This window comes from Notechis scutatus, chromosome 2, assembly GCF_049901735.1.
Source record: "Notechis scutatus isolate UNSWTSFEM ecotype Mainland chromosome 2, rNotScu1.2, whole genome shotgun sequence".
Taxonomy (NCBI): Eukaryota; Metazoa; Chordata; class Lepidosauria; order Squamata; family Elapidae; genus Notechis; species Notechis scutatus.
Window position 1 is genome coordinate 37,371,682 of NC_142010.1, and position 21,110 is coordinate 37,392,791.

At 40.3% G+C, this 21,110-nt stretch overlaps 1 protein-coding gene and 1 non-coding gene across 3 annotated transcripts in view; both read right to left on the reverse strand.

Moving 5' to 3' along the window:
* SHQ1 (SHQ1, H/ACA ribonucleoprotein assembly factor) overlaps positions 1-21,110 on the reverse strand; it is a 111,032-nt gene that overhangs the window by 37,662 nt on the left and 52,260 nt on the right. The gene's annotated exons all lie outside the window — the stretch shown is intronic.
* Positions 14,384-14,489, reverse strand: LOC113420000 (U6 spliceosomal RNA). The gene has a single exon (XR_003372000.1). It is a non-coding gene; the product is annotated as a U6 spliceosomal RNA (small nuclear RNA).

A 21,110-nucleotide genomic window follows, 5' to 3' on the forward strand; every position in this document is an offset into this window, starting at 1 on the left:
TCAAGATCGTGCAGAATCGATCAGATTTGCTTGCTCCAGTGATAACTCTGGCTGAGGAGGCACTTCTCTTGATACAGCAGGTATGAGATCTATGGATCCTCCTAAACTCACAGTGACTGTCAGTTAGATGGAGACCATGATTAGTGGTTGCTTTGTCAATTTTAAATGGTGCATAATTGATTGGGATTCCCCATAATCTCATCTGTTTGTGGATAGATTACTGCAATGTACTTTACCCAGGTTTCCTTTGATGGCCTCCTTGAAGGCTTCAGCTGAGGAAGAAGAAGCAAGCCTTCTACCAGTATCTGCTTTCCTATAACTTGTTCATTATTCTGTGACCTGACATTTGTAATAATAAAGAAATCTTGAACAATCAATTAGACACAGCATTCTTTCCACTTCTTCATCTAAATTATTAGTGAAAATATTAAATGACAATTGGCCCAGGAACAAATCCCCTGCCTCATTATTTATGCTTATTAATTGAGAGAACTGTTGAGCATTTTAAAATTTGCATATGTGAGATGCATATCTCACCTTTCTACAGGGAGCTCAAGATTTTTCTTCAATTTTATCTTACAAGCAACTCTATGAAACATATTCAGCTGAGAGTGACACTAACCCAAGTCATCTAGTAGCTGGGGATGGATTAGAACAGGATCTCCTTGTCAAATATGTAAGCCATTGTACCATATTGGTCTCCGTTTTCTAGCTATTTGTGTATTCACATAATATTGTATTAAAAAATTATCCATGGTTAGGTACTTGCTAATCAGCATGTCATGGATTTTTTTTGTCAACTGGTTTACTAAAATTCAAGTATGTGATGTCCATTATGTTATCACATATGATTAAGAAACTCAGGATCACAATGTAACTGAAAGACTTGTTCGTGGCAACCTGATGCTGACTTTTAAGAACCATCTCAATATTTTCAAAGCACTTGCTGGTCAATTGCTTTATGAATTATTCTAAAAACTTCTCAGATAACCATGTCAGGCAGACTGATAGCTCCCTTGATCCTCTTTTTAAAGATTGGAACTCCTTCAATAATTTAACTTGTCCTCTGTTCTCCAGCATTTTACAAAAATGATTCAGTTTGGGTTAACCGGACCATCAGAAGACTTCTTCAGTTTGTTAAGATATAACTAATTTGGGCCTGGAGAACTAATAGACTTAAAACATATTTCAGGGAATATTCTCAGTCTTGAGATTCAACCCTGTCCCTTCATCCCTTTCCACAATATATTGGATTGGCAAAAATCGATGTCATTCTCCTGCTTCATTTCAGTTTCCAAGATATACTGTATGAATCAAGTACATTTTGCTGCTTAATATTTGCAACTTTGGCATTCCGGTTTCCAGCTGCAAGCAGTACATCTTCCTTGCAAGTTCTGTCAATTTCAGATTGACCTTGACAATATAACTCAACAATTTCCTCTTCTGCACCAGTAGAGTTTAAACTTGAATAACTCTCATATTAATTGTTCATGAAGTCTAACTGTTGTTATTCAGTCATTCACTGCACTGTACCCAAACCCCGTCTTTGCTATATTCTTTCTGAATAATGAAAGCAATGCCCTTCCTTTTTTTAAAGCTCTGAATAGTAAATGGGATAATCTTCTGAGTGAAAGTGCCCAATTGATGTCCCTTTCAGTTTGCTGATGCCTAAAATGTCAGTGTGTAGTTGGTTCATTTTATCTATTACTATGTTGAGCTTCCTCATGTTTATGTTTCTTGCGGTTCATATTCCCGCTGGATTTCTGCCCTTGCAGCTTGAGGTTTTCTTTTCCTCTTGGGTAACATCAGCAACTAGATGTCTCAAAGGCTTTAATCTTCCTATGTCATAAACTCTGTTAGTATTGTGAAAGAGCCTCAACTCCTCCTCAGTAGCATGTTCAGTGTTTTCAAATTTAGGGGTCCCTCATCACTATACTATCAATCACTTTATAATGTTTATCAATGTGTTTTTCATGATAAAGCACAGAGTGTTTTATTATGCCTTTTCCTGTACAGTATGAAATCATGCCTTTGCTTTCCTCACTAGAGTGGTAACCACCTCCACCATCTTCCTCTATAGGTGCTACCAGTGGTGGGCTGCAACTGGTTTAACAACCGGTTCTGCGGGCGCACGCTTCGCACAGCATTCAAAATAGAGCAATTTGAAGCTCAGTTGCTTACCTTCTAGGGCAGCCCTGGTAAGTAGAACAGCTGAGGTGCGGCAATCAGTTGTGCCACGCAACTCAGCTGAGCCAGAAAGAAGGAAATATAGGACAGGATAGAGCGGTTCCAGCTAATGGTCAGAACTACCAGCTCGCTAGAACCGGTCCGAACCGGCAGCAGCCCACCATTGGGTGCTACCCAATATAGGTCTGGATGTATCTTGGGGTTCAATTGCTGTTCTGCACCATCATCCTTCCAAGGAACACTCCTCTTCCACCACCACAATCAGCCAGCACAGCAACAGGGAGTGGGGAGAGTTGTTTAACAATTGTGATTCTTTTATCTCTGCTAGTATTTTATGGTGTCTATTGAGCAATTGGTATGTATGTTTTTTTAAAAAAATTTTTGACTATATCTGAAGAAGCCCATTTTTTGTCCTTGGCAATCTTCCACAATTTCATTCTGAGCTTTAATCTTTCTGACTCCTTACATTCCAGTTTATCTTTCTGTTCTCTTTCTTGATGGTCTCTTCCTCTTTTGAATGCTGGCATGTGTCCAACAGAATGGTGAAAAAGAAATTACACACTGTAATGTGGCTCAGAATCCAATTTCCCTCTACCTCTCTAACAATAGAATAATTTCCTGAATAGAACAGAAGAAAATCAAAATTGGCGTGGCAAAAGAAAGACTTTGAAATTGGGACTAAGATCTGGTTGCAGATTGCAGAGAAAAGCATTTGGGTGCTCTGTTATATCCCCCATTTCCGGTATACATAAGAAAAAATGGAGCATATGTAATCTACTTTGTGCTTTCCTTTACACACACACGTAAATACACACAGAAACAACATGAGGGAAAAATAAGAAACATACAGAGGCAACTTATGTAGAACCAGTCCTATTAGTATCATGATTAGTCCTTGAAAAAAAAAAGTAAATATACCTACACCGATGCCAGCCATTACTTCATTTCACAGAAGAAAACATGATCACTAATTTGCAAAGAAGTCGGGGAAAAAATTCCAGAAGCCATGTTCTTCATGCTTTTCCTATATTATTAAATTTCATATTTACATTAAACTTGGTGAGAAAACACAATGGCTTCTTCTACCATCACTCAATAAAAAAAAAGATGTTAGCATCTGTGTTTCTGAAACATTTTTCTTCTGCTTCTTCTTGGAATTTCCACATTTGAAATTCTTTTTTTATACATATAGTTTTAATAGAAGAGATGGTATATAGCTCAAGGTGGTGTCAATCAATCAATCAATAGGAATAGAACTGGAAGGGACCTTGGAGGTCTTCTAGTCCACACTCCTGGTCAAGACCCATTTCAGACAAGTGACTGTCCAGTGTCTTCTTAAAAACCTCCAGTGATGCAGCACCCACAACTTCTGAAGGCAAGCTGTTCCATTGATTGATTGTTCTCACTGTTAGGAAGTTTCTCCTGAATTCCAGGTTGCTTCTCTCTTTGATTAGTGTCCATCCATTGTTTCTTGTCCTGCCCTCGAGGCTTTGGAAAATAAGTTGATCCTGCCTCTTTAATTTCTCTAGACTTGTCAAACCCAAATCCTGTGACCATTCTTCTTATGTCTCCAGGCCTTTAATCATCTTAGTTCTTTGCACTTTTTCCAAAGTCTCAACATCTTTTTTATAACGTAGTACTCAAAACTGGATGCAGTATTCTAAGGCTTTATAAAGTGGTACTAATAGTTCACGTGATTTTGATTCCATGCCTCTGTTTATACAACCAAGGATTGTATCACTCTTTTAGCTGCTGCCGCACACCATGGCTCATATTTAAATGCTCATCCACTAGGACTACAAGATCCGTCTCACAGTTACTGATTTTTAGCCAGATTTCACCTAATCTGTACTTGTACCTTTAGTTTTTCCTGCCCAGGAGTAAAATCTTGCTTTTCTCCACGTTGAAGTTCATTCTGTTGGATAGAGCCCATTGTTGATCATTGGATCTATCTGAACTTGGTTGTCTGTTTGCAGATATTTCATTATCCAATTACGTAACATCAACATTGACCTTTTTTTTTCCAAGCAAATCACTTTGGCCCTTAAGTGATCCATGTCGTCAAGAAGCACATCAGCTTTCCCCACTGATTTTGCTTGTTGGAAGCTGCTAGGAAGGTTGCAAACGGTGATCACATGACCCTAGGACACTGCAACTGTCATAAATACATGCTTTGCCAAGTGCCCAAATTTTGATCATGTCACCAGAGGGATGCTGCGAAAGTCCTAAATGTGAGGACTGGTTAGTCATTTTTTCCAATACCATTGTAATTAAGTGTTGTAACTTATGATTCTTGACTCTTGATGAATGTATCTTTTCTTTTATGCATACTGAGAGCATTGGTACCAAGACAAATTCCTTGTGTGTCCAATCACACTTGGCCAATAAAGAATTCTGTTCTGTTCTGTTCTGTTCTGTTCTATTCTATTCTAACTTGAACCACTAAACAAACAGTTGTATGGCAAGGAATAACTATACTTCCTGTTCATGAATGACCAACTACTGGATAAAATGGGACTTTTGCTGGAGGCAAAAATAGCAGTCATATTCTAATAGTGGAGCAATAATAACAATAAACATCATCAAACACCATCTGCCTCCCCCAGGTCCCTGGGAAAGGCTATGGATAAAAATGTCAAATCTAGTTTAAACATGTGGCTGATAATCTGATCCACCATAACAATAATAAAATAGATGACACATTTGGTATACCAAATATTATACTCATGAGAAAATATTTCAGATATCAGTTTGATTTTGGTTTTTTTCCCATTTAATCAAGGATGCAAATTAAATCCTGACATCCAAAAGACCTTACCATGGCCCTGCTGACTCCTCAAAACGAAAACAACAAAACAAGAACAGATACTCTTTTTTTTAAAATACAAGATTTAGTACAAAGCAAAATGATGCACACAGGTATGTTGCCATTGTGTCATAATTGACCTTCACTTTTCTCCATGGATGCAGATTACAGAAGAGACCATGAATTACCGGTGAAAAATGTACGTGTTAAAATTAAACTGCATCAACTTAGCAGGGAGATTTGAACTGGAAGACATATGGTTAGAATATAAAATCAATGCAAGGAATAGCCTCAGTACAACTAACAAGCAAAAGAGAATCTAAGGAATAGGGAACAGATACACAACATAAAAGAAGAAGAAAATATTCCCAACTTTTGATGAAGTAAAGATCCAAAAGCCTTTCAGAGCAAGGTGTCATGATAGAGCAGGAATCCTTGTGTCCTAAGATGGTGACTGAATGGAAACTTATATGAAGCCAGATAAGGAAAGATCTCAATCAAGAACATTACTAATAAGAAAAAAATGATTTTTTCCAGAAGTCCAGAGAAATCACAAGAAAATGTACTTCCAAGAGTAATTATGGAAATCTGATAAAGTCAAATGAAGTTAAAGAAAAGTGGAAAGACTATAATAATTCCCTTTACAAATGAGATTGTAAAATGAAGAAAAAAAAACATTTGGAGACAGTAAATATATTCTGGGCAGATTCTAATAGGGACTGAGGTAGAACATGAAATAGACCAGCTGCCGAGTAAGAATGCAGTACTGTAGTAACAGATTGACCCACTGACATTTTTAATCCTGTAAAAGAATAATCATTTAAAGTGCCCCATGGTCCTATCTCAAAAGATATGGAACAAGATGATATGGCATAGAAATAGATAGCAATCTATCAGTTTTGAAGAAAGAGAATGCAAAAGAATATATAAATTATCAAAATTATTGCACTAAAAGAAAACTATATATACCAAGTGAATAAACATATTTCAGAAAACAAAGAATAATCCAAGAACAGAAATTGCAGTGTATTCCACCTTGAAAGAATTAAGAAACTATGCAGCAATTCCACAGAATTTGCAAGAACAGTTCCAACATTGTGTGGTAATTGAGGGGTGATTGGAATATTTGAAGCATTGAGAAAAGAAGGGAAGGAATTTCACAGCCTCTATATACCTCATGGGCTGCCTCAGATGTCACAGCAGAGAACCCAGGCAAATACCAGCAATCCCTTTTCTAACAGAAACCCAAGTTGTGTTTCTATTGTGAAACCCCAGGAAAATCTAGCCAAGGCTTGCAATGTTAAAGGTTAGTTGCAGAGCCTTCAGGCTACATACAGTAAGCAAATATTCAAATCCTCCAGAGTATCCTCTTTGGAAAGCTGTGCAAACTCATTTTCCAAGAACTCAGCAGGAGGTTCTTCAGATGATTAAAAAGAGCTCAACAGCCAACCACAGGCCAGTACATTTTATTATCCTTGTTACTCTTCATACAATCTCTGGCTTAGAAATACAACTCTCCACTGTTTTAGATAGAGTGCCAACTTCATCGATAAGCTCACAATATAGAAATTTGCCTTTGCTTATGAAAATGATTAAGGGCAAGCACTTTGAGATGATCCTAACATCCAATATCTTGGCCACTCACAATAATCAAACAGAATTATTGTCACTCTGCTATAGCGATCTTATGTGTTCCCATTGTGCTGAACACTGATTGGCTGTCAACCCATGATCTAGAGCAGCGGTCGCCAACTGGTGGGCCGCAAGAAAATTTTGGTGGGCTGCAGAGAAATCTCATCCCCAGAACACCCCCCAAGCAATTTATCCCGCCTGAGCAGAAACACAAGGTTGTGCCACGCACATGGCCCGTGGGAAGCCTCCCCGCCCACTCACTCCTTACCCGGTAAACTTGCCTGCTAAATTGCTATTTTTCCTTTTTCCAACCCCCATCATCTGTTCTGCTGTGCCAGGAGATTTAGATTAGCTAGGAAGCAGGAAATGGTTGGATTTCTTGCTTTCTAGCTAGTCTTTAGATCTTTGGCTCTGCTTTTAAGAACTTCCCTTAGGACTGAAGGTTTGCTTGCAGGCAAATTCAGTGCAGACTCATGGCAAGCAAATTTGAGAGACTGAGCTAGCCAATGGCAGATAGATAGATCACTGAATGATTCTGTAAGCAACTCAGTCTGCCTGCTTTGCCTGATTTTAGGTAAAAGTTGCTCTTTTTTTAAAATAAAAAATTCAATATTTACATGCATGGTGTGTTGTGAGTTAATTTTGTGAGTTTGCTTACAAGCAAATTTTATGTGACAGACTGAGCTATCCAATGGGAGATAGATAGATTTCTGAATGAATCTGTGATTCTGTGAGCAACTCAATCTGCCTGCCTGCTTTGCCTGATTTTGGGTAAAAGTTGCTCTTTTTTTATAAAAAATTCAATATTTATATAAATATTTATAATATTTAAATACAATCCATGCTCAGCCAGTCACATGACTACCAAACCACACCCACAAATTAGGCCACACCCACAGAACCAGTTAGTGGTCCCTGGGATCTAAAATTATGAGTTTGGTGGTCCCTGAGGTCCAAAAGGTTGGCGACCCCTGATCTAGAGAACTACTGGAAATGAGACCATGTGTGTGTTTTTAATCTCAAAACTGTCAACAGCACAGTTTGCAGTCTTCCCTGTCTTACATGTCTCTTCCCCAGCCCTGAATCCCCTTCCTTTCCAGAAAAAGTATACACAATTTGCTGGTTTTTTAGGGAGTGATATGGAGTGGGGTGGGGGGGGGGAAGCAAAACATTGCCACCTCAAGTGTAGGCATGCTAACATAAACTTGAAGCTCAATTGGCATATTTTGATTACAGGCAGAAAACAAATGGTTGATGCAAAAGTTCAATCTCTATTACCTGACAGGGACCTAGAAACATGGAAGGACGTCCAATATTCTCTGGGTTTTGCAAATGTTTATAGAAAGTTCTGGTCCCAATTGTGGTTGTATGTTGAGAAATTGGTATAGGGGAATAGTCAACTGTGTAATTTCAGGCCGTGGTTCTCTATTTACCTCCAAGTTTTGGAAAACTTTCTTTTAGTTATTAGATATTCAGATTTATTTGTCATACATAAATCTTTAGCCTGGAATAGGAAATTGGAGAGGAAAAATGAATTATTGTAATAGTACTTAAGGTGCTATGCCTCTTATTAACAGGATAAATAGGTCAAACTGTTGATTCTTGCAGACTTTGCCTATAACACATTCCTCATCATCATCTGTCCCTTTCAGGCAGTCTGTAGCCCCAAATCTCGCCCTCCAGAGATCTCCTATCTGCTGTTCCTCATGCTGCCGACTTCTTGTAGGAGGGATAATTGCTCAGCTCCTCTTAAAGGAATAAGATTTGGCAAAGGCTGCATACAAGCCTGCCACAGATACACACAAAGCGAGAGTATGATAAGATTGTGGGTAGGAATTTGGTGTGTGACATTCTATTAAGTTGTTACCTTCTGCCTGCCTGCCTAAAAGCTGGACTCAAAGTCTCTTCCCAGTTACCCAACAAAGTAATCCAGTGGCCTTTCATGGGTAATTGTCTGCTTCAATGACGATTCAACCGTTTTTCATCAGTTCCGGCTTGTTTATGAGAACAAAAGAATAGAAAAGGGAGTTTTACTCTTGCTCTAGCAACCATAGCAAACCTCTGGATACATTCAGAATGTGGAATATATTAAGGCTAATGAGTGCAACAAAATATCTGCTTATTCTTCATTTACAACAAACAAAGATCCTGCGATAATTGAGTTTGGAGAGAGATTGGACCACAATATGTAAGGGACTGAGCCAAGGGGTGCATTTTCTTCATTTAAATACACACACACAACAGTAGCAGAATTAGGAAATAATTAAGTTGGGATTAAGATTGAAGGTTGAAAAACTAACAGTTTAAGATATATTTTGCATCATTTTGTTAGCTAAATAAAGATAATTTAGAAGATCCACTCCAAAAGTGAAAAAAAAATCCAGATTAATGTTAAATATTAATAAGGCAAAGGTAAAGTCAACCAGCATGTTTACTGGACTTGCAATGGATGAAAAGAATTGAAGTTTTGTTTTCTAATTGTCAAGAATAAAGAGGGGAGTAGTTCTGGGGAGAAAGGGGCAATCATAGAGAAGAGTATGAAGGATAAGTAAAGATCAAACAATTGTCTTCCATTGTGGAAAAGAAGATCAACAGCTTTCGAATTATGAGTTTGAAGACAGTGGGCTGTAAGACGATCAGGCAGTCTATCCTGGATGAAATACAGTGTGACTATTCTTTTGTAGTGATGGTCAACAACCAAACTCTCACATACTTTGGGCAAGCAAGAAATATCATGGATAAGATGGATGGATGGATGGGATTAAGAAACCAGTGGCATGTTTTTGGGAGAACTTTAAACTATTGCTATAGATGATGACAGCATATGTCTACATGATTGCCTGATGTTTGATGGTACTTATTTAACTGTAAGGAAAAATGATGGACAAAAAAGAATAGGAGCAAAATCTACATGGCAAGCATTAAACCAAAATGCCATCAAATGAATAGTCTATTTAAAGTTATGTTTCAGAACAAAGAGCTAAAAATAACACGGGACTACATTTTGAACCATAAGCAATCATGTGACAAGACTCTAAATGTATTTTTGCATTATAATTATGAGAGCTGAGTTTCTACTGGAGCCACAGTCCCTAATTGATGTCATCACAATTTTCCAAGTATACAGTTGGGGGGGAAAAAAAGAAAGAAAATAACTGATACAAATCAAAAAAGCTTTGCGTGGAGAACCTTGCAAATTTGCATTATATTAGCGACAGAATCTGAAGAATAACAGATGAAATTGATTTGGCTTGAACTCTTTCATCAAATGATACAAATTTATATCAATATATCTAGATGGATGGATGGATGCATAGACAGATAGACAGACAGACAGACAGATATAAAAGGATGGACTTTTATCCAAAGGGCATCTGACATTAGCTGCTGCCATAGATCATACATGTTTTTCTTCTTGATAACGTAGAGAATTATTACAGAAGAGCTGATAGCGGAATGACATACATACCCACCCAAACCAGAGATTATCACTTCAATATGACATCAGAGGAAATGTATGAAAGGAACAGTTGCTCTTACTTTCTTCTTCCTTTTTTCCCCCTGCCTCTGATCACGCCGGTTAAGTGGCTGATGGTAGAATCGCTGTCAAAGGATGTCAGCTCGTGACAAGCCTTAGAACAGAACAGAAAGATGCTATTTGCATGGAAAACAGCTCACTCTCTTTGATCACAGCTGCAAACTGCAAGCTGCACCTGCTTAAAAAAAGAAACAGCTTATGCAGGCTACATGTTGCTTCTGTAGTCAAAACAGGAGGAACAGTGGATAAATGCTGACTGAAAACAGAGGACATGAATTGCTGACCCCCTTTGGCAAGTGAGTGACAAACTGCCTCTTTGCATGCAACATCAAAGAAATCAAAGCACAAACCCCAAAGAGACATCATTCAGGCAGACGCTCAAGGAACAGGACAGTGGAGAAGGGGGAGAGGTATTAAATGGAGAAGAAAGCAAGAAAGAGAGGGGAAAAATCCCAAAAAGTAATGTGAATTAAATAGCTGGGACTGTTTAAAATGCATGGTTTAAAATCCATGGTCTGTGGGACTGCCATCACTACAGATTTCCACATACAAACACAAAACACCTATCTGGTTCTTTTGCTATTCATTCCTTTCAGACCACAACCTAAAGGTGTTTTTTAAAGATGCAATTGGACTTTCTTGTTTTTCTTTGAAGACGCTTGCTTCTCATCCAATAAGCTTCTTCAGGTCTGACTGGCTGGTGGAAAATGGAAGGATTTATGTATATTCCTTGCAAACAGCTGGTCATTTGCATTCTTTTCGAGAGTTGTTGAGGCCACTTGGAGATTTGTCTGTGTCCTCAGGTTCAGGAACCATTTGGGCTTCAGTTTGAGATTCAAACAACACAGACTCATCCCCAGCAGCTTGTGTTCAACAGTGAAGAGAGACAGGGCAGAAAACATCCTGCAGAAAGCACAGCTCCACAACACAGTCCTTTCAGCAGTTCCAAGAAGGGACGTTGGTACTTACCTGACACACCCTTTCTCTGTGAGCTGTGAAGAGCATCCATTGTTTGGGATGATGCTTCTGTCGCTCGTTTGATAGGCTGGGCTTTAATTGAGAGGACGCTCCTCCTCCTCCACGGGACTCCTCCCTAGCGTCCCCAGTTTTGGTGAAGTCGAAGTGATGAAATATTTCTTCTCCTTCACCCTTTCTAATACTTGGCCGGAATAGCATCCCACCAGACGAATAAGGGTGGGGATGGATGCTCTTCACAGCTCACAGAGAAAGGGCGTGTCAAGTAAGTACCAACGCCCCTTCTCCAGATGAGCTGTTCAGAGCATCCATTGTTTGGGACATACCAAAGCTTGGCGTGTCCTATGGGAGGACTTCTGTCTGGTTCGGATTCCCCTTTTCTTGGTCCCTATGGACCCTTTGTAACACTTTCCTGTCAAAGGCAGCCTCCGTAGAGGTGAAGACATCATTCTAATAGTTTCTAAATAAAAGGCAATGGTGAGGTCCATATTGTCGCCTTGTAAATTTTCGCTATTGGCACTTGTGGCCCATGTTGTCAACATCACAGCGCTCCAGGTTGAATGAGCAGTGATGCCCCTGGGTACAGGAAGAGATTGTGTCTCATAGGACTTGGGAATTGTGCTCTCAGCCACTTACTGGTCATTGAGGAAGGGGTCTTGCACCCAATGGTGGGTGGTTGAAAAGAAACGAAGAGAACCTTTGTTTCCTAACACACATCGTGCAGTTGAAATATATGCAGAAAGCTCGCCTTACATCTAGATTGTGGCATTGTCATGCCAGATTATATGTCGGTTTCAGACAAATGTACAGGAGTATCAGTTCCTATGGTCTGTGGAAACCCAAAATTATCTATGGGTGAAAGATGGATCTGGACTAAGGACCACTTTGACTGTGTGAAAAATACAGAGCTCCTGTCTAACTGACAAGACTACTAGATCCAAGATATAACTGGCCGATGTAATGGCAACCAAGAGAACCACCTTGTACGTTAGGAATGGAGATGCATGGTCTACATGGGCTCAAAGGGAGTTTTCTTGAGTGCGGCAAGGACCTTGTTGAGGTCCCACGTGTGATATCAATACACTACAGGAGGCTGTAAGATTGTAGCCCCGTGCAAGAAAATGGCATATGCGTGGGTGATGAGAGATGGACTGCAAGTCTCTCCTAGTGATGACCGATGCTAAGGCCTCCCCTTTGCCTGTTTATATGAACAAGATAATAATGAAATGTCATATAAATAACACTGCTGTCTAACAGGTGTTCCCCTGAGATGAACAGCCAGAGCCATCAGAACCTTCATAAGAACCTTGGGCAGATGACAACCCAAAGGACAGTGCAATGTATTCAAAATGTTGAGTATTATAACAAAAACTAAGAGTTTTGCTATGTGAGGATCTAATTGGAATGTGGGGATGGGCCTCCATTAAGTCAATGGAGGGTAGAAAATCGCCCGTTCTGAAGCTCAGAAGTATGGAGTTCAGTATACTCATCTTAAGCCTCCTGTGAACTATGGATCAATTAAGTCATTTTAAAACTAAAACTGCTCCTGCTGATCTTGTGCCACAGGTTGGTTGCCTGGATCTCCAATAAATGAACAATAACTGTCTCCATCATGCTCCCTTTAACAGGATCCCCAGAGAGAAGGCAAGTAATGTAAAGGGAGAGGATGGAAATTCTATAGCCAGGCCTAATCTTCTGATACCTCTAACCCAGGAAACAGAGGTAGAGGCATCCCATCTGTCCATGAAAGGCTTGAGGCTTCCACCAATAGGGGCACAGTCGTGAGGCCTATGTTGTGCCTCGGAGACCTCTATTTCATGTTCCTCAAGAGATTCTTTTGCTCTGCCCTCCCCTTCAGTATCTATCTCCAGATCGGAAACTATCTGACTGTTGGTGATTTATGCATCCAGACCGTCCCTGGAGTCTGGAGAGAAAAAGTCCCTGGTAGAGGGAACAAAGGAACCCTCCAAAAAGCTGGGAAGGACTATTTTGGGGTCTATGAAAAGAGAGGAACTTATTTTCTGCTTCTAGTCTCTATCAGAGATAGGTCGGGGCACCACCAACCAAATTATCTCCCTATATTGGGGAGGAAGCAAGCTTCCATTAGTCGTGTGATATCTGCTTGCCAATGTCTGAGCCATAGCAGTAGGCGAGGAGTAACCTGAGATACCATGGCTTGAGCAGATAATTTAATAGAGTTTTGTGGCATCCTTGTGTGCCCTGATATTGGAATTTGAGATAATCTCCCTCAGATGGCGGAGCAACCTGAGAGACGATCTAGTAAAAAAAAAGGGGGATGAGGCCAACTCCGCTCTTATGGCCCTCACATCAGATCGACATGCCCTACATGGGGACAACTCGACCCTGTATATCCTTTGACTTGAGAGTTGCTTCTTCTGCTTCCGTAGGAATTGCAGAGGAGGATGATAATTGCCATTATTGTTTTATCTACTATCGTGGTGATGAGAAATTTAGCAGAATGAGAAAACCAAATTGAAAATTTGCTATCATATCCTGTAAGAGGGGTATACGCCACTGAAGAGACCCCTTGTTTCTGGACGAGGTCCAAGAACCTCTGTGGGACAGTTATGACTTCCTCTTACATTATTGGTTGGGAGAAGATTAAATCATCTGACTCCCCCTTATAGTAACAATTGTTGGGCCGAGGGGAAATGGAATATCAAGGCAGGAAGTAGTTTGTTTGTTTTTTTGAAACAACAGAGACTTGAAAAAAGTCTGAGGGCGAAACAGACCTGAAGGTCGGTGGTCTGGCTTAATGCCTTCAATGTTTGACATGCCCCCCTTTTTTAGGGGATCCGTCTCTGACAGATTTTGGTCACTGTTGTGAGTAGATCCTTCCTCAACCTGTTTCATCTGGTCTCTAGTTCTCCCTCATCCTGTGCATCATGTGAATGTGTAACTGGATTATATAATACTCCCCTGAAGGAGGTACCTGCTGGTAATGAAGGTCTATTCTGCATAGTAACTAAATCGAGTGAGAATCGAGGTTAGATTGTGGAGGCTGCCTAGCCATCAACTTCTACTGTGCCCCGGCTGCGATGCCTCTTCAAGTTGCCATGTCCCTCCAGGCCTTCAATTTGTCAGGGATATCCTCTGGGAGGAGGAATTCTGGTGTGGTCCCACAACTGCCTGTCAGGCAAGTAGCGCTGCTGAAGGCCTGGGTTAAACCGGTCTCTCTGAGGCTCTCCTGGATGGCGTTGAGAGATCCAGGGATGGAGGCAAGGTGAAATATGGAACACTTCACAAATTGCGTGTCATCCTTGCGCAGGGGCCATGCTAATCTTCACTGTATCATTCCAATTTTAGTATATGTGCTGCTGAAGCGAGCACTCTGGAACTGGGACCAGCCTGGCTGGGGAAGAGGACTGAGACTTCTGTTCAACCTCCCTCATGCATTTTTTTTAAAAAAAATTTAAGATATGCTCATCTAACGCATTTTGGTGTCTCTTGGCATCTTTTGTTGCCTTAGAGGTCTCTCTAGGATGTTTTTACCTACTTTGAGTTGGTTTATTGTCCTCTGGGGGTATTTTTGGTTGCCCTTGAAGATTCTGACCTAAAGCCCACAAGGTGAGATATCTATATCTATGTATCTATATGTGTATGAGATATTAATGGACTGTTGACTGGTTCAGAGGACTGATATAAACAGAGGCAGGGAATCCTCTTGATATTTGCTCTCCCCCCGCTGTTTTTTGGTAAATTCAATTTGTTATTATGTTATTATTCATAATAATATTGATATCATTATTATTATTATTGATAATATTTTTGTTATATCTGTGCACAGCTACTAACATAAATTGTTGTGCTGTTACCAAACTCATAATTAGATGACTGAATATGGAATCAAATTGTGAGGCCAAATAGAGAACACCTTTCAGGATCTGTATTGCAATTAGAGTGATCCTGCAGTCACTGGCGCTCAACAGCTTCCTGCCCAGACGGACACAGGCCTTGGTGCTCGCTGTTATTGTGCTGCTAGAATTCTGTGAGGGCTGCCAACTGAAAAAGGAAGCCCAATAGTCAACCTCAGAAAGAGGTCCATAAACAAAATGATGCCGGCATTGTTTTAGTCGTCAAGATGTAGCATCAACCATCACCTTTTAATGTGAGCCGATGCGAATCTAACTAGAATTTGAGAATTTGAGCAGGAGAACTCAGAGTCCTCTGGCTCCACCCGATCAATAGTCCTTGCTTCTTCTATATATCTTGCGGGAGTATATCTGAAACTACAGAATCTCCTGTGGAGAGATACCTGAGGATAAGGATGCTCTGTCCTGCTTAGTGACCGGAGTTATAGGGAATTCTAGTCAGAAGGAGCGCTCTGTTGTTCAGAGCAGTATGCTGCACCTCCGCAGAGATACATTGGCGTATTGCTTATTCCATCCACAGTCACATCTTTGTGGGGATCTTTTCCAATAAGTCATCATCTTGACAGAATCTGGCCGCTGTTGGAGCAATGTGGCCACAGAGTCACTTCGAGTCACTTGTACAGATCTAGATGGGCTACCTGATCTTGTGCAGCTGCGCTGCATCTGGATTACACAGACAGATTCAGGGGTGGTTGCAGAGGGGGATTGGAGCTGAAGTAGGCCTGGAGGAGATGAGGTTTGAGAATTTTCTTCATCCTCCCACATGAACTTCTTCATGTGTTTTTCCAATACCTTATGGCGCTTGTTAGCGTCTTTTTCTGCTGCTTAGGAGATATACTTAGAATGCTTCAATTTGTTTTGAGAATTTGACATGGCTCTTGAGCTACTGCCGCTTGCCATTATGACCGCTTATTAAATTTTACTGTTAATGAGGCTGAAATGTTGGGCGGTTGGCACGCCCAGGGGCCTGAACCAGCAATGGCCAGGGAACCCTAAAACAATGCTCCCCAGTTTTGTATAATCTTATGTAAGAATACTGAATTCTTATTCTTGTTCCTATTATTATTATTATCATTATTATTATTATTATTTTGTTATTAATATTATTATTTCTGAATTAGCCAAATTAGGAACCCCTCATAGGCCTAGAAAGGAGGAATTGTTGAAATAAGATGTAGGCCTGCGACAGCTTCCTGCACAGGCGGACACGGGCCTTGGTGGTCGCTGTGGTGCTGCTGTTTAATTCTGTGAGGGCATAAGCCAACAGTTTCCTCCTTAATGAATAAGGGTCCAAAATAGAATAATTATATCTGAATATCTATCTATCTATCTATCTATCTATCTATCTATCTATCTACTTACCTACCTACCTACCTACCTACCTACCTACATACCTACATACATATATATATATATATATATATATATATATATATATATATATATATATATATATATATATACATACACACACATATGTATTAGGGTGATTTCTCTCGGGTTCCAGGAAGGAGACCCCTGCTTGGGGAAAGAAAAGTCTCTCACAGTTCCAGAAATAAAATGCAGATCACTACCGCATGGTTAGTGAGTCTGCAAAGGCACCAGCCGTTATCTCTTTAGGCGCGTAATGAGTTAAATCGGCTCAGCAGCACTTCCACGCCTTGTGGGGAGTCGATACTGCAGAGTTTCCCCTTGAATAAAAAGGCGCAGTGGGGCAGATGGGCGCTGATGCCCCCACCCCAGACGGTATTCCCAGGGGAGAGAAAAAAGCCTTGGACCCTTTTAAAATGGAGCCTCTCCTGTCGGGCGCAGGCGGCAGTGATCGTAGCTGCGGCAGCGATCGTAGCAGCTCGGCTTGAAAAGATCGTAATGTGAGTTGTTAGCCATGCAGTTGAGGTGTTATCACCTGCTATCGTCCTGGGGGCGAGAGATCATTATCTGAAGCTACGGTGAGTTCCCTTGGCTCGAGTTATATATCGTAGGGAGCTGCTTGTCTCATTGAAACTAAAAGCCTTAAAGGAGTTGTTTAGAGTTTAAAAGCAAACCTTTTTGTTGACTCCTTTTGAAGCCTTTGCTATTCCGGCCAAGGGAAAGGAAATTAAGCTGCCTATATCCATGAAGGCTGAGCAAAAACTGGGGAAGCTAGGGAGGAGTCCCGTGGAGGAGGAGGAGCGTCCTCTCAATTAAAGCCCAGCCTATCAAACGAGCGACAGAAGCATCATCCCAAACAATGGATGCTCTGAACAGCTCATCTGGAGAAGGCTCCACACCCATTTGCACTACTCAGATGACCCTGAGGATACAGACAAACCTCCACGTGGCCTCTTTAACAGAATGCAAATGACCAGCTGTCTGCAAGGAATATAAATCCTTCCATTCCCCACCATCCAGTCAGACCCGAAAAAGTTTCTTGGATGAGAAGCGAAATGTCTTCAAAGAAAAACAAGAAAGTTCAGTTGCCTCTTGAAAAAGCACCTTTGGGACAACCATGACCTGGATGACTGAGAATCTCCATAGACTTTCAGACCACAAAACAAATTCATTGTTTGTACCATAAACCATATTATACAGGTAGTCCTTGTTTAGCGACTGCCTCAGATAGCCACCAATCACAATTTGTGGCTGCTAAACAAGGATTACCCATACATTATTTATTTTGTAATGAAAAATGATTCAGAGACTGATACAAAATGTGATGACCAGGTGGTCAGCAGTGAGATCTACTATGCAAGTATTACATTATCCTTCAGTAGCAGCACAAAGCTTCTAGGTACCATACAAATGCTGGTGCTGACCGAATAGCCTTGTACGGCTTGGCTCCAGGATTCATTATGGAGAAATATGCAGGGCCAGCTCATGCATGCAAGGAAGGGATACAGAGAATCTTAGAGAATTCAGAACATAAATTACATTCCAACTCTGGAGAAGTGCAGCTCATGCACAGTTAAAAAGGGGAGATCCTCAGAACCTAGGAGGTGGGGTGGGGCTTAAATCCCACAATGACTTTGTCTTGCCAGGATTGAGTCTAAGTCCATTCTCCTCCATCCAGATCTTCAAGCATCTATGCACTGAGAAAGGTTCTTCTTAGCATCACTTGCTTGGGCCAAGGAAAAACAGGGTACGATCTGTGTACTGATGACACAATATCCCATGGCAACAGATGACCACATCAAGTGGCTTGATGTAGATGCCAAACAGGAGTGGAGCAGGGATAGAACCCCAAGGCACACTGCAAAGAAAGGAGGAGAACCATGGGATTACAAAATGTCCCACCCTCAACTCCTTGAGTTGGCCAAGAAGGATACCACAATTGATGGTATTGAAGGTAGCTGGGAGATCAAGGAGGATCAGAATGGATTACTACCCCCATTCCAAGCCCACTAAACAGATTATCAATAGCACAATCAATGTTGAATGACTAAAAAGAGTCCAGATAATCCTTTTTCCAAGGCTGTAGCTGTATGTTAACCATCATCTCAACAAACTTCCCCAGGAAGGGAAGGTTGAAGATGGGAGGAAAATTGTCCGGGAGCCTTTAGGTCCAGTTATGGTCTTCTGAGGAGTGAGCAGACAATTACAGGTAGTCCTTGAATTACGACCACAATTGACCCCAAAATTTATGTTGCTAAGTGAAATATTTGTAAAGTGACTTTGCCCCATTTCACAACTTTTCTGGCCACAATTGTTAAGTGAATCATTGAATTTGTCAAGTTAGTAGCATGGTTGTTTAGTGAATCTATATTTCCCATTGATTTTGCTTGTCAGAAGGTCGCAAAAGCTGATCACATGACCCCGAGACATAGCAACCACCATCAATATGAACCAGTTGCCAAGCGCCTGAATTTTGATCATGTGACCATGGAGATTCTACAACAGTTGTGTGATGAACAGTCATAAGTCACTTTTTTCAGTGCTGTTGTAACTTTGAAGAGTCACTAAATGAACTGTTGCAAGTCGAGGACTACTTCTTTCAAGGCAGATGAAACCGACCCCTCCCACAGAGAAATATCCATTACTGTTCAGACTCCACCACCTGTTGTGACTTGTGGGAGACCTTAAAAAACCAGGAAGGACAGGACCTAAAACACAGGTGGCCAGGTTCACAGCTTCAGTGATCCTGCCCATTACACTAGAGCTAACAATTTTGAACTCTCCCCAGATAACTGGGCAAGAATATACCTCAGGTAATTAGAAAGGATTTGTACAGCTGGAGTAATCATCTTTGTTAATTTAATTATTTTGGTTTCCTGGAAAATGCTTTGTGCTGTTTTTGTAACCTGTCAGGAGTCACAATGAGCATGGCAGAATGAAAATACTTGTAAGTAATAAATGAATATGATTAGCTGTTGCTTTATCAAGATTATTATGGGTAGGCGCTGGGAACATATTAGAACACATAGTGTTCTGAAAGAAACAAAAGCCGAAAGCTAACAGTGAAGACCGAAGCACTGAAACAAAAATGCTGAATGTAAGAGTATAAGCAAATTAATGCAGAGTATGTACCCATCCAACAGAGGATTTTTTTTTAACCCAAATTACTCTAAAAATGGAAGGACTGTCTCATTTGCTGTTATTTCTTTTCTAGGTATTTTTATAAATGACAATAGAATGGATGCCAAGACATGGTCAGAAGGTACACGATATAGCTGCATTGCTGAAGCTCAGTTTCTGGATGAAAGAGGTGCTGAGAAATCACTCTTAAATTTCTATTATGAAAGAAATCCTGAAGATAAAGACTAGGAGCCTATTCCAGAATTGCAGGGAAAAAAATTCATCTTCCCCTTCTCATCAAATCCTTCACTGAACTTCCTGAAATCAGCATGCAGTAAAAATTTAGAAGAGGTGAAGTCATGGAAAATTGGATGCAGGAACTGTATTGTTTTTCCTTTGTTTGTATTTTTACAAAGCACTCTATTTTACATAGTTGGTCAGGCAACCATTCCCCAAATTTTGCTGGCAGGAAATTAAGGAAAGAAGGAGCAGTATTTGTGTCTCTTCCTAACAGATTCCATTCTCGTTTGGCATAGTTTTAGCTTGTCTTTTAATCTAGCGACTCTATGTCTCCTTTATCAGATTTGTCTTCTTTTGGATTTCCAACATGAAGATTTTCTAATTTATTAAAGAGCTGGATTTAGACATTAGTGGCGGTGGGGGGTATTTTCAACCTTTTCTTCTACCTTCAAATCAAACCTTTCTGTTCTAAGCTTACATTTCTTAAAGATCACAGAATTTGTGATCTTTGTTTTCAGCTGAACTCATCCCCCCCAAAAAAAGCAATGCTGTCAGGTAATTACTATGCTCAAGGCACAACTTATGGCTGATTTCAATGAGATTTAGCAGAAATTGCCAGGTGGGTCTTTAGCAGCTCCGTATGTTACAGAAGTTCTGACTATAAATTCATTACAAGAATTGTGCAGTTCAGACCAAAGGCTTACTTCGTCCAGGAGTCTTTTTTTACAGTAGCCAACCAGGAGCCTGAAGGAAAAGTCTTTTTAAAATAGCAATATTTAATTGACCACAATTATCACTTTAAAAAAATCACTTATGGCTGATACGGTTGATCCTGGGCTTTTTCAGTCCATTAATTTAGAAGATGAATCCACCTGATTTCTTGATTCCATTAGTTATGTTTGCGGTTTCAGATCTACTTCAGGAACCCAGAACTTACTCTATAACTTTACTTTATATGTGCTATGGAATTAACGTGTATTAGAATTTGTTAATCTTACAGTGCATTACACTGTAGACACGACAGACATCTCTGAAATTCTGGTTTCACTTTGTCATTATGGGTACTGAGTGAAGATTAATGAGGGAAAAAAATGAATTTCAACAACTGTAGAAATACGCTGCAGCGTAACAAAATTGACAGAAGTGAAGGGAGTTTGAATACTTTCTGAATGCACTGTGTATGAAGCCTTAAATCAAATTCAGATTACAGGTAGTTCTCAGCTTACAAATTCAGAGTTACAACAGCCTTTCATCTGTCATAAAATGTCACACTACACCTTCCCCATGGTCACGACTATATTTTGAGCATTTGGTAACCATTTATTCAGATGACAGATAATCAGAGTTG